Genomic DNA, 15,096 nt, shown 5'->3' on the forward strand with positions numbered 1-15,096 from the left:
CTCAAGAAATTCAATGACGGCTTTCTGCTTGGAATGCACCTCCGTTACAGACGCCAATTGGAAGTGTACGTACAGCGCCGCGACATACTGGTACTTCATGATACTGTAGGGGTTGAAGTGGGAATATTCCACGATACCCTACAAAAATGTCACATTTTTTCAGCGAAATTCACCGAGAAAAAAAGTGTTGCATTACTTAGTGAACACCCCTCGTATATGAACTACTGGCCTGCCCTATAACGCTTGTGTTTGTAAAATCATACTGACCAATAACTTTCAAGATATCTCTGACTTAGCTTTGATGAAATTTTACATGCAATTTCATGTAGTTCCTATTATGTTGTTTACATCTCACCGTTAGACAAGAGTCTTGGGGGCACAACGCATTACAATGCTAGGAATGGGGTTCAACTGTTTATATCATGGTTCTTAAATTTTATCATATAAATAATTCCAAATTGCGCTCCGCTACATTTCAGAGTGTGTTGTAACTCATAATTATAGACTTTCTTAGACTGCTTTCCAGGTACATAAAGTAGTCTTCATTATCGACAGATGTCCGATTTTTTGATTACGTCAAGTGTTCGGCCATGAGCTCCTCAGGCAGTTTGTTATAAAAGTCTGATCTTCTGGAATTTCGGTCTCATCTTGTTCTTTGATCGGTAAATGTATTTCGAAATATCCGTACCTCATTAACTATACAATAATGACGTAATCAGTAAAATACTGCAGCTCTGTGAAGTATGTAACTATTGAAACTTCCCGGAAGATTAAAACTGTGTGCCGGACAGAGACTCGAACTGGGGATCTTTGCCTTTTACGAGCAAGTGCTCTACCATCTGAGCTACCCAATCACGACTCACGCCCCGTCCTCACAGCTTTACTTCTGCCAGTACCTCGTCTCCTACCTTCCAAACTTTACAGAAGCTCTCCTGCGAACCATGTAGAACTAGCACTCCTGAAAGAAAGGATATTGCGGAGACATGGCTTAGCCACAGCCTGGGGGGAAAGCTGTGAGGACGGGGCGTGAGTCGTGCTTGGATAGCTCAGGTGGTAGAGCACTTACCCGCGAAAGGCAAAGGTCCCGAGTTCGAGTCTCGGTCCGGCACACAGTTATAATCTGCCAGGTAATTTCATATTAGCGCACACTCCCATGCAGAGTGAAAATCCCTTTATGTAACTATTGTTTCTGATTCTTTCTTCAGCATTTTAAGACTGATAGTTCCCCATTCATATGGTACGTAGTTTTTATTCGCCCTTAAATCTGGTACTAACCTATAGATCAGATCAAAAGTAAAAGGTGACTAACGCTGTTTCACGTTAGTCTTCACAGTAGCCTAATCGACCCTTCACAAAACTGTGTGAATACTTGTATGGAATTGAGAACATATTAACCGATTTTTTCCGTACTTTATAGTAATAAGCACTGTGAAAAATTTGTTTTCATAAAACTATCTCGGACTGCAGTCTGCAGGCTTTTCCTTTACGTGGCCTCTTACCTCGCCTGTCACTGTTTCAACATAGTCAAGAGTTTGTACGCGAATTTTGTATTTGCTGCTAACGCTTTTCGGATAATAACACAACTCGACTTTGGAGTTAAATAACTAGTTTTTGGACAGTCCTTTCTCAAATACACACTAAGGCTTGTCTGACTGGATGCTATGACACATAGAGAATCTGTAGGATCACAAAACACTGTTTCTGCATGTACTGCCGTGTTACGTCTGTCCGTATTACTGTAGGACGAATATCAGTTAAATTTTACTCACTTTAATGATGACTTTATGTTATTTGTTATTTGTGTGTAATTAAACATTTTCTATAACATAAGGTCTATTATCGTGTGCACATTAGATTCTCTTGTATATTTTCATGGTCATTTCTCACAATTAGAAAGTAATGAGGTTTTGTCAGTTTCTCTTCTTGTTACCTTTACTTTGCACCTGGCACAGAATAATGTATAATTCTCTCTGTATGTAGATGTTTTCTGATCATACTGACTGATGTAATCTACGAACATTAATGTTCTGCATATAAACTTTATCTTACATTTTCATATAGTGTTCTTCTACTAATCCATATAATTTTCTAGGAATAAGTCATTCCTCAGAGGCAGTGCTACATGTGCAGTTCAGACTTTTGTGCGATACTGTAAAAACCACAAATTCAATGAAGTTGCCATGGATTTAACTAATTTTTGCACACTATCAAAATGCAAAGTGTTGTTAGTGGTGGACATTAAATTGTCTTACTGGCTGCCCCTAAGCCTGAAAGTTACATTCCTCTTACTCGTTAGCGTTGCTCACCTTTGAGTTCAGTACTGCGGAGCCAGCAACCTTATCGGTGGCCGTTGTAACGTGTATGCAGCCAATATGTAACGCAGCTGGAACAAATATTGCCTATGTTCGTCGTGAAAATAGACTCTGATAAGCAACCTGAGCTACCAGTAAACGGAATCTAACCTGCATAACAGTGTGTGCGTGTTGTATGAGTGTCAGTTTCACTGTCATTTAAGCCCTCAACACATCGTTACATGAAAAACTTAAAACTAACTTTTGGATAAGCTGTCTGACAGCGTATTTGAATATGAAAAACTGCAGGAACAAGTGAACCTGTAACAATGAATACCTGAGCTATCTGACTGCGTTTTTGACAAGAATTTTCAAGTGATACAGAATCTGACTTGTGCAACGGAATTTACTGGACTAGAGTACATGACATGTTGTGGTGTGTCAGTGTCTCTGTTTTGGGCCTAAGTTTTGCACTCACCTCTTTAGATGACTGCTGTTTTCCATGCGGTTTACAGCAAGTCGCAACAGCATGCAGCAACAGCGGCTAAAGCTTATTGTTACTAAGAATGAACTTAATAAAAAGGAGTTTGCTCTTTTTCGGACGAAGCAGCAATCCGATGGGCGTAAACTGAGAAGCCAAATTATCCTCTGTGCTCAACATTTCATCAGATAGAATTATCGGAGGTAATGTCTGCAGAAATTTCACTTTGTCCCAAACCAATTGGAGGCAGCAGTTCCAACCACTCCTCTATGAAGTGTCTCCAGAGCACCGACCACTTTATTTCTAACTGTGCTAGTACGCTGCTACTGCTTGTTAATCGCTAAATCTGCAACAAAAGGAAATACACATTATGTTAGGAAGTTTACATGAATGAATTATTTGATGATTTGAGGTACATTTCTTCTTCTTCTTTTTCTTCTTCTTCTTCTGCTTACTTACGATGCTTACGTCCGTATCACCTGTCAGAGTCATATCTAGATGTATCAGGGGTCTCATATCACTCCAACTGCACACGTTCCACACCATTACAGAGCCTCCACCAGTTTGAACAGTCCTCTGCTGACATGCAGGGTCCATGGATTCATGAGGTTGTCTCCATACCCGTACATGTCCATCCACTCGACACAATTTGAAACGAGATTCTTTCAACCAGACAACATGTTTCCAGTCATCAACAGTCCAATGTCGGTGTTGACAGGCCTAGGCGAGGTGTAAAGATTTGTGTCGTGCAGTCATCAAAGGTACACGAACGGGCCTTCGGCTCCTAAAGCTTATATCGATGATGTTTCGTTGAATAGTTCACACGCTGACATTTGTTGATGGCCCAGTACTAAAATCTGCAGCAATTTGCAGAAGGGTTGTACTTTTGTCACAGCGAACGATTCTCTTCAGTCGTCGTTGGTCCTCGTTCTTGCAGGATCTTTTTCCGGCCGCAGCGACGTCGGAGATTTGATGTTTTACAGGATTGCTGATATCCACGGTACAGTCGTGAAGTCGTCGTACGGGAAAATTCCCATTTTATCGCTACCTCGCAGATGTTTTGCCCCATCGCTCGTGCGCCGACTATAACATCAAGTTCAAATTCACTTAAATCTTGATAACCTGCCAGTGTAGCTGCAGTAACCGGCTAACTGCGCCAGGCACTTGTCTTATACAGGCGTTTCCGACCGCAGCGCCGCATTCTGCCTGTTTAACATCTCTGTATTTGAACACTCATGCCTATACCAGTTTCTTTGGCGCTTCAGTATAAAACAGCCAGGATTTACCTATACATAATCTGACCACTGTTATTTTCACAGGTCACTTGTTAATGGCAATAAACGAAACAGGCCTGTTGGGTAAAATATTAAAAGTATCACCTTATTGCAGCTAGTTTTGAAGCTTTCGTTTTCAGACCATTTGTGTCTTGACTTTAGCACAACTCGGCAACATGAAGACGTTCTTTAAACGAAATCTGTCGTAACACAATTAATATGTAATAATACAGTCGAGGTGTTCTTCGTTAATAATTAACATTGGTGTGAGTTGTGGTGCTCAACATGATCAACATTATTTTTGCAAATCATCTTCTCATTAAAAAAAAGTCCATGTAAAGTCATCAGCATATGGGAGCAATTTTAACTTTAGCGAATTGTGTAGGTATAACCCACTGTTTAATCTAGAATTCCTTCGAAGAGCTGCATCACACTAAAGAGGGTAGGGAATAAACCACAGACTTGTCTCACTCGTTCATTTACTTGTATCAGCTATGTATATATGCATTTTGTGTCTAAGGTTACTTCTGTTTCCTTACACAAACTTTTCTTTATACAGACTTTTGATAGCTGATATAGCTGTAAAGAATAACCTCTCTGCTCCATTTTTCTTCATAACTATTCTCTAGCGACATTATCAAATGCTTTCTCAAAATCTATTGAAGCAACGTGTACGTCTTCGTTAAACTCTTTCTACTTTTCTAAAATATGTTGTAAAAGCAAATCTGCATCAGTAATTGATGTCCTTTTCTGAATCTGACCTATTTCTCCAATAGTCAACATTCTGCTATTGTCTTTAGACTTGCATTAAAAATTCTTATACAAAATTTCTATGCTCCGTCAAGTAGGCTAATCCTTCTGCCGTTTGCACAGTTTTTTTCTCCTTTCTTACATTATACAGATGTTACTTTTGCTTCCTTTCAATTTCGTGGCATATCTTTGTACTTCCACCGCATGTTAAATAATATTCAAAGGATTTTAATGGCGTTAGACGCTTTTGGGCATTGAAATGATTAAATGGCAACAGGTGAAAATTTGTGCCAAATTGGGACTCGAATCTGGATCTCCCACTTAATACAAGTGGTCACCGCAACAGCCTCAGCCATCTGAGATTTTGATTAATAATCAACATTGGCGGCCGAAGAGTTCCGGCATAAGAAGTCACCCTCATTCTGCCATCGGCCTTGTCAAAGAGGCCGGACAAAGGTTCAGGGCTCTCTCTTGGGGGGGAGGGGGAGGGGGAGGGGGGGGGGAAATTGCCCCTAAAGGCGGAAGAATCAGCAATGAGCAACGGCATGAGGATCCAGAAGGCAGTGGAAATCACTACATTAAAGACACATAACGTGTATCTATAGGAATGTGGTCTGTAATTGAAAAAGTGGCATGATGATCTATCCATTGGCAATAGATTTCGGAACAGTCACCCATTCGGATCTCTGAGAGGGGACTGCCAAGGGGGAGGTGGCCATGACAAAAAGGTTGAATAACCAGTGACAGGAGATAACGTTCTACGAGTCGAGGCGTGGAATGTCAGAAATTTGAAAGTGGTAGGGAAGCTAGAAAATCTGAAAAGGGTAATACAAAGGCTAAATATAGATATACTAGGGGTCACTGAAGTGAAACGGAAAGAAGACATGGATTTCTGGTCAGATGAGTATAGGGTAATATCAACAGCGCCAGAAAAAGGTATAACGTGCGTGGGATTGTTATGAATAGGAAGGTAGGCCAAGAGTATATTACTGTGAACAGTTCAGTTATAGGTTTGTTGTTATCAGAATCGACAGCAAACCAACACCGAAAACGATAGTTCAGGTAAGCATGCCTACGTCGCAAGATGAAGGCGAAGTATATGAGAATGTTGAAAGGGTAATACAGTATGTAATAGGAAATCAAAATCTAATAGTCATGGGGGGACTGGAATGCAGTTGTAGGTGGAGGAGCAGTAGAAAAAGTTACAGGAGAATATGGGATCGGGACAAGGAATAGGAGAGAAGAAAGACTAACTGAGTTCTGTAATAAATTTCAGCTAGTAATCGCGAATACTCCGTTCAAGAATCACAAGAGGATAAAGTATACCTGTAAAAGGCCAGGTGATACCTGAAGATTTCAGTTAGATTCCCAAATAAGATACTGGTTTGCAAGACTCAGATCACACTTTAGTGGTGATGAAGTGTAGCCTGAAGTTAAAGAGATTAGTCAGGAAGAATGAATATGCAAAGAAGTGGGATACGGAAGCGTTAAGGAATGGCCAGATACGCTAGAAGTTCCACAAGGCTATAGACACGGTAGTGAGGAATAGCTCATTAGGCAGTAGTGTTGAAGAGGAATGGGCATCTCTAGAAAGAGCGATCACAGAAGTTGGAAAGTAAAACATATGTACAAAGAAGGTAACTGCGAAGAAACCATGGGTGACAGAAGAAATACTTCATTTGATCAGTGAAACATGGATGACAAAAATGTTCAGGTACATTCATGAATACAGAAATAAATTCGCTGATGAATAAAATAAATAGGAAGAGCAGGGAAGCTAAGACGAAATGGCTGCATGAAAAACGAGAAGAAATCGAAAACTGACTCAGCATAGAGAAAAGTCTGAACAACCTTCAGTGAAATTAAAAGCAAGGTTGCTTAAATTAAGAGTGCAACGGGAATCCCCTGTTAAATGCAGAGGATAGAGCGGATATGTGGCAAGAGTACATTGAAGACTCTATTAGGGGGAAGATTTGTTTAATGTAGTAGAAGAAGAAAAACGAGTCCATTAAGAAGAGATAGGGGATCCAGTATTAGAACTTAAAAGAGCTTTGGAGAACTTAAGATCAAATAAGGCAGAAGGGATAGATAACATTCCATCAGAATTTCTAAAATCATTGGGGGAAGTGGCAACAAAACGGCTATTCACGTTGGTGTGTACAATGTGGCGACATACTATCTGACTTTCGGAAAAGCATCATCCATAAAATACCGAAGATGGCAAGAGCGACAAGTGCGAGAATTATCGCACAATCAGCTGAACAGCTCATGCATCCAAGTTGCTTACAAGATTAATATACATAAAAAATGCTTCAAATGGCTCTAAGCACTATGGGACTTAACATCTGAGGTCATCAGTCCCCTAGACTTAGAACTACCTAAATCTAACTAACCTAAGGACATCACACACAGCCAAGCCAGAGGCAGGATTCGAACCTGCGACCGTAGCAGCAGCGCAGTTCCGGACGGAAGCGCCAAGAACCGCTCGGCCACAGTGGCCGGCAATAATATGCAGAAGAATGGAAAAGAAAATTGAGGATACGCTAGATGACGAGTAGTTTGGCTTTAGGAAATGCAAAGGCACGAGAGAGGCAGTTCTGACGTTGCCGTAAATAATGGAAGCAAAACTAAAGAAAAGTCAAGAGACGTCCATAGGATCTGTCGACATGGAAAAAGCATTCGACAATGTGTAGTGGTGCAAGATGTTCGAAATTCTGAGAAAAATATCTGAGAAAAATAGAGGTAAGCTATAGTGAGAGACGGGTAATACACAATATGTACAGGAGCCAAGAGGGAATAGTAGGATTGGACGACCAAGAACGAAGTGCACGAATAAAAAAGGGTGTAAGACAGGGACGTAGCTTTAGCCACCATTGTTCGATCTGGACATCGAGGAAGCAACGATGAAAACAAAAAAGGTTTAGGAGTAGAATCAAAATTCAAGGTGAATGGCTGTCAATGATACGATTCGCTGATCACATAGCCGTCCTGAGTGAAAGTAATAAGAGGTAGCAGGAATGGGAACAGCGAGAAACTTAAAATCAGGATTGATGGTCCCGAAGTAGATGAAGTTAAGGAATTCTGCTACTAGGCAGCGAAATAATCAATGACGGACGGAGCGAGGAGGACACCAAAAGCATACTAGCACTGGCAAAAAGGGCGTCCCTGGCCAAGAGAAGTCTACTAGTGTCAAACATAGGCCTTGATTTAAGGAAGAAGTTTCTGAGAATATAAGTTTGAAGCACAGCATTGTATGGATGTGAAACATGGACTGTGGGAAAACCAGAAAAGGAGAGAATCGAACCATCTCAGATGTGGTGCTACAAACGAATATTGAATATTAGGTGGACTAATAAGGTGAAGAATGAGGTTCTGTTCAGAATCGGAGAGGAAAGGAATATGAGAAAAACACTGACAAAGAGAAGGCACATCTATTAAAACATCAAGGAATAACTTCCATGGTGCTGTAGGGAGCCGTGGAGGGCAAAAACTGTAAAGGAAGACAGATTGGATTACATCCAGCAAGTAATTAAGAACATAGGATGGAAGTGTTACCGTGCGATGAAGAGGATGCATCAGAACAGAAATTTGTAGCGACCGAGCGAGGTGGCGCAGTGGTTAGCACACTGGACTCGCATTCGGGAGGACGACGGTTCAATCCCGTCTCCGGCCATCCTGATTTAGGTTTTCCGTGATTTCCCTAAATCGCTTCAGGCAAATGCCGGGATGGTTCCTTTGAAAGGGCACGGCCGATTTCCTTCCCCATCCTTCACTCACCCGAGCTTTCGCTCCGTCTCTAATGACCTCGTTGTCGACGGGACGTTAAACACTAATCTCCTCCTCCTCCAATTTGTAGCGGGTCTCATCAAATCAGTCAGAAGAATAATAACTCTAAAAAAAGAATGGTGACAAAATTGTTTGCAGTGGATATAGAATGTATATTGCCATGGCGTATCGGAGTGAGTTGTTTCCAGCGCCACATGACAACTGTAATCCAGTTCCTTGAAAGAGGGGTGTGATTTTACAGACAAGACTAAAACAATAAAAACGTACAGCTATGGCAAGAGGATGGTAGGGAGGTGCATGTTCCATGTGGATGCAGCAGCAGATAAAACTACCATAATAAGTGACCGAACAGAGGTCATTATGAAGAGTCAGAAAAAATCAACATTGTCTGAAAGCCCCATTAAACTAAACAGCGTCTTAGTAGAGGGTTTGATGAGACAATGATATGTGCAAAATCAACATTACGAACAACATGGGCTAAGAATAGCACAGATATATGAAGGAATGAAATATAGGAAGATGATTTCACAGCTGAGTGTGGTGTGAGCCAGAGGCAGAGTACGTGAAGGAACTTGCCCCCCCCCCCCCTTCTTACAGCGGTGTACCGTAGATCTCTAGAAGAACGTAGCGTCCCAAAAGATTGGAAAATGGCTCAGGTCATCCCCGTTTTCAAGAAGGGACGTCGAACAGATGTGCAGAACTATAGACCTATATCTCTAACGTGGATCAGTTGTAGAATTTTGGAACACTCATTATGTTCGAATATAATGACTTTTCTGGAGACTAGAAATCTACTCTGTTAGGAACCAGCATGGGTTTCGAAAAAGACGATCGTGTGAAACCCAGCACGCACTATTCGTCCACGAGACTCAGAGGTCCATAGACACGGGTTCCCAGGTAGATGCCGTGTTTCTTGACTTCCGCAAGGCCTTTGATACAGTTCTCCACAGTCGTTTAATGGACAAAGTAAGAGCATATGGACTATCAGACCAACTGTGTGATTTAGTAGGTCAGCAACTGGAAGCAGTTAATTCCATAAATTATCTGAGAGTAGGCATTAGGAGTGATTTAAAATGGGATGACCACATAAAATTAATCGTCGGTAAAGCAGATGCCAGACTGAGATTCATTGAAAGAATCCTTAGGAAATGGAGTCCGAAAGCAAAGGAAGTAGGTTACAGTAGACTTCTTCGCTCACTGCTTGAATACTGTTCACCGGTGTGGGATCCTACCAGATAGGGTTGATAGAAGAGCAGCGCGCTTCGTTACAGGATCATTCAGTAATCGCGAAAGCGTTACGGGGATGATAGATAAACCCCAGTGCAAGACTCTGCAAGAGAGACGCTCAGTAGGTCGGTACGGACTTTTGTTGAAGTGTCGAGAAAATACCTTCACCGAGGAGTGAAGCAGTATAATGCTCCCTCCTACGTATATCTCGCGGAGAGACCATGAGGATAAAATCAGAGAGATTAGAGCCCACACAGAGGTATACCGACAATCTTTCTTTCTACGAACAATACGAGACTGGAATAGAATGGAGCACCGATAGAGGTACTCAAAGTACCCTCCGCCACACACCGTCAGGTGGCCTGCGGGGTATGGATGTAGATGTAGGGGCATCTAGAGATAATAGCTGCACCAACTGGCCAGGTAGCGCTGTTTCTGGGGTATTTGAGCATGCCAGTACAACACGGAGACAATGTTGACCTTAAAGCGTGGAGATGGCACACAGCATCCATCCAAATATTTTGCAGTGTGTAGCTTGAATGCCACAGCACGAATTCGAACCATTCTGACACTGTTGATGCGCTTCGATCAGATAACACTGTTGGCATTGCTAGGCTATTTACAGAACTGTAACTGTATGCAGTAGGAACAGCGGAGAATAATTGTGCATTCAGTTGGCGAGTACGGGGATTGTGAAATCCTGAATGGCATGTTGGGAAGAATAAGGTTGGAAATTGTTCTGAAGTATACACTAACGAACTTCAATAATCAAAACGATTAAAAAACGTACAGTGCCTCTGGGAGAAAGCGACATTATCTCAAAATTAATATTCCATAGAATTTCCGAATATGAACTGACCTCCCGCCCGAGGTATGCGTCCTCTCTCGGGCATGGGTGCGTATGTTGTTCTTTGTATAAGTTACTTTAAGTTAGTTTAAATAGTGTGTAAGTCTAGGGACCGATAACCTCAGCAGTTTGGTCCCTTAGAAATTCACACAAATTTTTTATGAACTGACCTTAATTCTAGGTAATGGGAACGCACTGCTTTTGGACTCACAGGCCATGTGCTGCATATCACAGGGCATGAGTGGCTTATTTATTCACGACTTGATGCTTCATGCAGTTCTTTGTTTCCGTTTAGGAAGAGAGGAACGTGAAACTCCATGGGGTAAGCTGCAATTAGATGCCCAAATCTTTATAGGCACTGAAAGCTGGCTAAAGCCGGAGATAAGTTCAGCCGAAATTTTTGCGAAGAACCTAACAGTGTACCCAAATTACAGTCTATACACAGTTGGAAATGGCGTGTTTGTTGCTGTTAGAAGTAGTTTACCTTGTAGCGAAATAGAAGCAGATAGCTCCTGTGAGTTAGTATGGGCAGAGGTCATTGTTGGCAACCGGAATAAAATAATAATTCGATCCTTTTAAAGACTTCCCAATTCAGATGATACATTGCTGAAAGGTTCAAAGTAAGCTCGAGTTTGATTTCAAACACATACCCGACTCATACAATTAAAGTTGGTGATGACTTTAATTTATACTAGATATACTGGCGAAAATACATGTTTCATTGCCGATGTACGCATAAAACATCATCCGAAATTGTGCTAAACGCATTCTCTGAAAATTATTTTCAGCAGTTAGGTCATGAGCCCACGCGGATAGTTAACGATTGTGAAAACACGCTTGACTTCTTAGCAACAAATAATACTGCGTTAGCAACGAGCATCATAACGGGTACAGGGATTAATGAACTCAGCGTTCTCGTAGCGAGACTGAATATTGCAACCCCCAAATTCTACAAAATAAACGAAAAATACACCTATCCCAACAAGCAAATAAAAATTCACTTGACGCCTTCCTGAGAGACAATCTCCCCACGTTCCAAATTAACAACAGAAGTGTGACCAGGTGTGACGTGAATTCAAAGAAATAGTATCGGCAGCAATTGAGAGATATATACAAAATAAATTAACAAACGTCGGAGCTGATCCTCCTTGGTACACGAAACCGGTCAGAACAGTGTTGCAGAAACAGCGAAAAAAACATGCCAAATTTAAACAGACGCAAAATCTCCAAAATTGGCGACCTTTTACAAAAGCACGAAATTTAGCGCGGACTTCAATGCGAGATGCTGATGACAGTTTCCACGACGAAACTTTGTCTCGAAACCTGGCATAAAATCAAAAGAGACTTTAGTCGTATGTAAAGTATGCTAGCGGCAAGACACAATCAATGCCTACTCAGCTCGATAGCAATGGAGATACTATGGAAGAATACTGTAGTATTCAATGAACTGTGGATGAAGCATAACCAACAGGCATTACATGCATTGTTCAAAAATGATAGTGCATTGAGAATGGCTAGTTTCTAGCTGAAATCTAGATCTGCCAATGAAATTTAAAAAGGACGACTGATAGCTGAAATCTATTATTTACAAGTAAACATCGCTCTTGTGAAACACAACTAGCTCTTTACTCGCACGAAGTGTTGAGTGCTATTGACAAGGGATTTCAAATTGATTCCGTATTTCTGGACTTCCGGAAGGCTTTTGATACGGTACCACACAAGCGGCTCGTAGCGAAATTTCGTGCTTATGGAATATCGTCTTAGTTATGTGACTGGATTTGTGATTTCCTGTCAGAGAGATCACAGTTCGTAATAATTGAAGGAAAGTCACCTAGTAAAACAGAAGTGATTTCTGGCGTTCCCCAAGGTAGTTTTATAGGCCCTTTGATGTTCCTTACCTATATAAACGATTTGGGAGACAATCTGAGCAGCCGTCTTACATTGTTGGCAGTTGATGCTGTTGTTTATCGACTAGTAAAGTCATCAAAAGATGAAAACAAAATGCAAAACTATTTATAAAAGATATCTGTAAGGTGCGAAAATTGGCAACTGACTCTAAATAATGAAAAGTGTGAGGTCATCAACATGAGTGCTAAAAGGAATCCATTAAATTCGGTTACACGATAAATCAGTCTAATCTAAAAGCCGTAAATTCAACTAAATACCTAGGTATTACAATTACGCACGACTTAAATTGGAAGGAACACACAGAAAATGTTGTGTGGAAGGCTAAACAAAGACTGCGTATCCTTGGCAGGACACTTAGAAAATGTAACAGATCTACTGAAGAGACTGCCTACACTACGCTTGTCCGTGCTCTTTTAGAATACTGCTGGGCGGTGTGGAATCCTTCCCAGACAGGATTGACAGAGTACATCGAAAAAGTTCAAAGAAGGGCAGCACGTTTTGTTTTATCGCCAAATAGGGGAGAGAGTGTGACTGAAATGATACAGAACTTGAGATGGACACCATTAAAACGAAGGCGTTTTCTTTCTCCTCCGTATGCGGAAATATTATGTTGACGCCAACCTACATAAGGAGAAACGATCACCTGATAAAATAAGGGAAATCAGAGGTCGTACGGAAAGATATAGGTGTTCGTTCTTTCCGTGATCTATGAGAGATTGGAAAAAAAATGGCTCTGAGCACTATGGGACTCAACATCTGTGGTCATCAGTCCCCTATAACTTAGAACTACTTAAACCTAACTAACCTACGGACATCACACACATACATGCCCGACGCAGGATTCGAACCTGCGACCGTAGCGGTCGCGCGGTTCCAGACTGTAGCGCCTAGAACCGCTCGGCCACACCGGCCGGCTGAGAGATTGGAATAATAGAGAATTGTGAAAGTCGTTCGATGAACCCTCTTCCAGGCACTAAAATGTGATTTTCAGAGTATCCACGTAGATGTAGAAGTAGATGATGGAAAAGGAATAATTAAAAATCTGTTGTGTATCGGAGCCAGCGCTAATACTAGCCGATGTTAATCCTATTGTGTGGCTATTAGTAGGGGACAGCAGAATGAATTACATGTGAAAAGCAGTTAGGCAAGAAGTCACACTACCTGTAAAATTCATTAACTGGTTTACTGAAAATAAGTTTTAATTATTCCTCAGCAAAGCGATAACAGGATCGTTGGGTTTTTTATGTGTTGTTGTGATGTGAATTTTGTTATGGGTTATGTACAACTTTACATGAAGAAAAAAGGAGGTGGTGTCTTTCATAAAGCAAAGAGATAAGGAAATGAGAACCTTGGATATTGTGCATTGAGAAGAAATCGATGGAGAGCAAATGAGAAAGAGCAAAGGTCTGTGAGTACAGAGAAAGGAAACAGGTTATAGCAGGAGTAAATCTGTGTAAAACTGGAACGAGTCAGTTCCTTCGAATCATGTATGAGTGATTCTCGTGGTATGGGTGAAGTTAGCACAACAAAAGTCTAAAATCGATTTATATGTTACTTACAGTAAGGCCTAGTAGAGATCCATTTATTAAAATAAATCAGGCAATAATTAAAATGGATACCTTCAGTTGTTGTTTAGGTGTGAAGCTGGACAAGCACTGGAGGTTCAGTGTCCCGTTAGAATATGTAGTCTAGAAAGGGAGTTGCATAATGAATAAGAATGTAATGAAATTGTATCACGAGTCTATATTAACTGAAATTGTGAGCTATGCTCCCAGTGTTTGACTGCAAAGGTTGTGACTGGTCAGACATGCAGCTGCAATGAGGAAAATACAGGGAAGAATTCTGTTATAATGTTGTGGAGCCTTCAGTTCAGCCTTTGCTGACATTAGAGCTATATCAAAGGGACAGTGAACAATAGTCCTACAAACATACAAAAATAAAAAATAAAAAGGCTGCCACATACGTCTGAAGAAGAAAAATATTAAAAAATACACGAAATTTTTGTGGAACCAGCAATAAATCCGTTAGCAATAAGGAATTTAATTTTTGTAGCATGGAACATAATTTATCAGACACAGGAAGGCAAAAGTTTCAGTTTTCCTGAATGGCTTCAGATAACACAGTTTAGCTGAGTAGGAGACTGGTCCATTATGTTTCTGATCATGGGCCATTTCTATAAATCTGAAGACAACTTGTAAGAGAGCAACCATCAGCTAAAACTGTGGCGAATTCAGCACACTAGATTATTTCTATGGGAATTAACGTTCCCTATTTGTAAATATAGCAAGGACTGCTAGGCTGTAAGAGGTAAAACTGGTTACGACATAATTAGAGTAAAAGAGGAGTTTGATACCCTAAATCTTGTAGATGAAGCTGTCTCGTAAAACGCGAGGTCTAACCATAGCCAACAAACATCACAGCAGAGACAAGCAAGGCCTGTAGATGACTAGGGAGCGAGCATGAATAGTTACCAGAAGAATCTGTGAAACATAAGTGATGCGCTAAGTTCGGCCGCCATGCTGTTTTGAAGGA

This window comes from Schistocerca nitens, chromosome 1 (assembly GCF_023898315.1).
Source record: "Schistocerca nitens isolate TAMUIC-IGC-003100 chromosome 1, iqSchNite1.1, whole genome shotgun sequence".
In the NCBI taxonomy this organism is placed as follows: domain Eukaryota; kingdom Metazoa; phylum Arthropoda; class Insecta; order Orthoptera; family Acrididae; genus Schistocerca; species Schistocerca nitens.